Source organism: Pistacia vera, unplaced genomic scaffold (assembly GCF_008641045.1).
Source record: "Pistacia vera cultivar Batoury unplaced genomic scaffold, PisVer_v2 Contig590, whole genome shotgun sequence".
NCBI classification, from domain to species: domain Eukaryota; kingdom Viridiplantae; phylum Streptophyta; class Magnoliopsida; order Sapindales; family Anacardiaceae; genus Pistacia; species Pistacia vera.
The window spans coordinates 474,732-479,866 of NW_022196435.1; the positions used below are offsets into that span (position 1 = coordinate 474,732).

A 5,135-nucleotide genomic window follows, 5' to 3' on the forward strand; every position below is an offset into this window, starting at 1 on the left:
AGAATCAATTTTGTAAAACTCTATGGCTATGTTTGGTTAGGGCTATGGGGAGATAACTCATGTTATCTATCTTTGGTGCCAGACATTCCTTTGTTTGGTTTGACAGTAATATAAGATTATGGGAATGTTTCTTTCCAAATAATGAATATTGTTGGTCATTTTGGGGGTTATCAGATTATCTAGTCAAGGGGTGTTAATCTTTTTTTACCAAATTTGCCCTCAAATGTCTAACAAATAAAAATTACCCAGACCCTCTACATTTGAGAAATTAGCTAAAACATCCCAGCCACAAAAAGTTTAAAAGTTAACTAAATACCCTCAGCTACCAAAGATCACCACCGGCTGCCAGCCACCACAGCTGGTCCTTGGCAATAGTCGTCTGATCGATGCACAATCGGCGAAATTTGGCCAGCCGTGCACCGATCTGGTTGTTTTCGACCATATCAAAGGCCGAAAATGGCCAGATTGCTATGGATCTAGTAGAAAATGGCCAAAATAGATCTAGCAGTTTGTGACCGTTTTTGGCCAGATCCACAACAATCTGGCTATTTTTGGCCTTCAATCTGGCTGTTTCCAGCTAGATTAGCGTGGATCTGGCAATTTTCAGCCAGATCCACTATGACCTAGCTGTTTTTGGCCTTCGGTCTGGCTAGAAATAATCAAAATGATGCACGATTGTCCAAATCTCATTGCTCATGCTTCGTTTCAGTGACTGTCGCTAACAGTCGGCAGTGATCTTGGGTGGCTGGGGGTATTTTGTTAAAATTTAAACTTTGTTGTTGGGTGTTTTAGCTAAATTCTCAAATATAAGGGGTTAAAAGTAATTTATTTAAATAATAATAATAATAATAATAATAATATAATGATATTAAAAAGGAAAGACAATTCAGTAAAAGCTTTTATCAATAATATTTTATTTTTCTCAACAAAACATCTTAATTAATTATACCTATTAATCTAACCAAACATATTGATATAACATTCCTCCGTAATCTTCAAGGTTATCTATCTCACTAGTAATCCTACATTTTCAGCAATAAAACATTTCTTGAACTAAACGCACCCTATATGATAAATATTCCTAGAGGGAGAAAAGTTGGGGGGGGGGGGGGGGGGTTTTGAACAGGAAACTATAAAAATAGTTGTGTAATAAAAACTTTCACCAACCAAACAAGTTATGAACAAACAACACCAACAAAGATAGACAATAAATAAGAATGATGCTAAACAATCAGGATAAGCAATGTTGAGCAATAAATGAGAGAGAGTTATAAATGTAAGCAATGAATGAGTGCAAATGATAATGATGCTTCAAGTAAATATGCAAGGAATAGTAAATGAGTTGAGAGAGAAGAAATGCTCAAAGATTTATAGTGGTTCAAAGCTCTATCCATAAGCCTCCTTCATTCACTTCTTCTAGGCAATCTCCTTAAAGTTCCACTAGAATCAGATTTCACCGAATACACTAGTTTGGTTAGGATTCGCCTCTAGATATATACGATTTGGCCTACAAGATGTTTGAATAAAAGTATGTGAAAGATTGCCTCTTAAACTAGGCTTGAACACATAACAAAAACAATACTTTCAAATGTTTTCAAATGACTACAAGAGAGTGATGATTTGATAAGACTTTGTATCTCTAATATTCTCTCTGTCTTTCTTAGCAATAAAATGCCATATTTATTGCTCATCTCTTCCTTTAGAAGCAAAGAGTCGTTTTTGCATTTAATGCAGGTATGAAAAGCCTACAGATACAGAGGAACGGGCGTTCCACCATCACGAACAGACATTCCTGAGACCAACGTTCATTTCATATAGCTTTATGGCTTCCGATATGATCGTTCCACCATTATGAATGATCATACCAATATCATGAATGGTCATTCCATCACAGGAAGCGGTCGGTCCATTGGCACCTTACAAATTCATAAGAATTCACAAAGCATGCCTAGAACGATGATGTTCTGCCAAGAATGATATTTCAGTGTGAACGATCATCCCACCATGAGGAACGGTTGTTCCATTTTAGATACTTGAACTTTAACTTGATCTTCAAGGCTTGTCTTCCAAGATTTGTTAAAGGCGTGAAATGTTTGAATTCTGGGTACTTTGACTTCTTACATGGATGGAACGGATGTGCTGCTTGGTCATGCTATTATGAGTGACTTCACTCCATTTTGGGCAAAAGTATGCATGATCATGTGGAATGTTGACTTGTTGAGAGGAACGTGCATCTATATAACTTTGTGATACAAGGAATAGTCATTTCTTTTGTCTTCTACGGTCATACCAACTAGGAAAATTGCATTTATTATTTTTTTTTTTGTTACGACTTCTTGTCATACCTTAGCATGTTTGTTAGAGAACCAATCAACTCTTTAGTTAGTTTTGGCACATCAAAACATATAAGGGCTCAACAAATTTCTTGTTTTTTTAGAAGTTCTCTTGAATTCTCTGTTTCTGTTTCTATTTCTTTCTCACATGGTATCAGAGCTTTGATTGATGTCAATGGGTAAAATTCTTGGCTATTCTCCATCGCCAAACAACACTGAGGAGATGTTAAGAGAATTACTAAGTCAATATAATCTGCACTTGCTTCTTGCTTGCAAGTAATCAATGAAAAACTCATGCGAAACAACTATAGGTCTTAGAGCTCACAAGTCTTGTTTGTAGTTGGCTCCTGATAATCCTATGATTATACTGTTTTATCTATGCTTTTTGGCTGGATTTTGGATACTTTTTCTTAAGTTTTTGCCTGAATTGCAACTTAATTTCATATATTTTATATTTCAGGCCAAAACATGCAGTTAAAGCAAACACTAAGCAGAATTGAGTTTTTGGACCCATAATCAAGCGAATTCCAGGAATCGGGAAAGTTCTGATATAGATTCAAAGCACTATGAAGCTTGCTTCTATTGGAGATCACAAAGATTGAAGATTCAAGCAAAGAAGCAAGCGGAGGGCAGTTTCGTAAACTCAGAATAGTTTAGAAAAGTTCGCGGTGGCGAGAAACTTTCGGCTCAGATAGTGAAATAAAATCCAACTCGATGCCACGACAAAAACTGCAATTTACAGTTTATTAAAACTACGCGTTTTAATTGTATGGGATTAGTCTTAGGGTTAGGGGTTGACTATTTGAGAGAGCTTAGTTATTTTGAAAGGAGTTCGACACTGTTTGGAGAAAAAAGAGAGAAATTGGAGATTTGAAGCCTTTGGGTTCATCAAATAGGGAAGATTCACTCTCTTTTCGTTATTCCATCATGTTGAACTCTATGTTTACATATTTTATTTTGATTTGCTTTAATTTTAGTATGAACTAACTCACTTTTGGGTTAGGGTTTTGATGTAATTGGGATTTTAATGTCTAATCAATAAATTGATGTTGCTTTCATATTCTATTGCTTGGATTATGTATTTATTCTTGTTCTAATTGAAATTTAATTGTTGAGCATGATGAGACTGAGAAGTGAATCATGCATTAGCCTCTTAGAGTAAATACCATTGATTGATTGAACGCTAGAGATAGGTTCGAAGATCCATGAAATCAATTTAGGATTCCACTTAGCTTAACGGACTTAGAACTATTAACCTTCATTCTGTTGGGTGCGGAAGTTTAATAAGGATAAGTAGGAAAACATAGCCTAAGAAGGCATGTTTTACAGGTTAGGGTGTCCGATTTATAATCCTTGCATGTGAACTTGAAGCAACAGAAATTTTAGATTATTCATAAATCCTAGTGAAGTCAAAACCCTAACCGCTTTGTCTTAATCGATATTTTTCTTGAATTGATATTGCTTTCATTAGTTTAATTTTAAATTACGTTTTGAGTTTTGTTTTAATTTCAGCTTAATTGTCTGCCGCAAATCCAACCATTTTTCATTTGCTCCAACTTGATACAAATTAGGAAAATTAGTACTTGACATGTAATCCTCGTGGGAACGATACTCTACTCATCATTCTATTACTTGTTGCAACTAGTGCACTTGCTACACATTTCATCTTTATGAAAATACGCATCAAGTTTTTGGCGCCGTTGCTGCGGATTGATTTTTGTTAATATTAAGTTTTTTTTGGTTTTAGCTAGATTGAAGTTTAATTTTAGTTTTAATTGTTTTCTAGTTTAATTCTAGTGTTTCTTTTCTGTTCGGTTGTGATCTCACACTCTCTTTCTTTTTGTGTAGTTTATGCGAAGAGCTAGACATCATCCAGTGGTTCCTATTGATCCAGAGATTGAAAGAACCGCAGGAAGACTTAACTGAGAGAGAAGAGAATGAGAAGCGATAGTGATTGAGATGGCTGAAACCAAAACTTTGAGGGAATTCTCAGTTCCCTCCGTTGATGGTAGCGGTCCAAGTATCACTAGACCACCGGTGCAAGCCAACAATTTTGAAATAAAGCCGGCAATCATCCAAATGATACAATAGTCAGTACAATTTAGGGGAGATCTGAAGGAAGACCCAAATTCACACATTGCAAACTTCTTAGAGATCCGCGATACTTTCAAATCAAATGGAGTGTCAGACGACGCCATTAGATTAAGATTATTTCCTTTTTCATTAAGGGATAAAGCAAACGGATGGTTAATGGCATTACCACCAGGAACAATCACAACTTGGAATGAATTGGCACAAAAGGTCTTGACTAAATACTTCCCTCTAGCGAAATCTACAAAGATGAGAAATGATATCACATCATTTATCTAGGAAGAAAATGAATGACTTTATGAAGCATGGGAGAGATATAAGGAACTGTTGAGAAAGTGTCCACACTATGGTTTGCCTGTTTGGATGCAAGTCCAAACTTTCTATAATGGGTTGCTAACAAATGTGCAAACAATGGTGGATGCAGCAAGTGGAAAAGCATTGCAAAACAAGACACTTAAAGAAGCATATGAGTTACTTGAAGTCCTGACAAGTAACAACTATCAGAGAACTAATGAAATGTTAGGAAGTGATCCATTTACACAGCGAAAACAAAAACTTTTAACAATACGGATCGTTCCATAGAACCAAGATCAGGGCACAAATTTATAGTTTATATCAAAATAAGAATCTGCAGAAAACTAATATAGAGTTTAAGAAATCATACGCACGTTTGGAGGCTCCTCCAAGTTATCTCTAAATGTATTTTGCTAC

General features: G+C 35.6%; 1 non-coding gene across 1 annotated transcript; it reads right to left on the reverse strand.

The window, feature by feature from the left end:
* Nucleotides 1-4,670: 4,670 nt before the first annotated feature.
* LOC116109917 lies at nucleotides 4,671-4,777 on the reverse strand. Its single transcript, XR_004124811.1, has one exon. It is a non-coding gene; the product is annotated as a small nucleolar RNA R71 (small nucleolar RNA).
* Nucleotides 4,778-5,135: the final 358 nt, after the last annotated feature.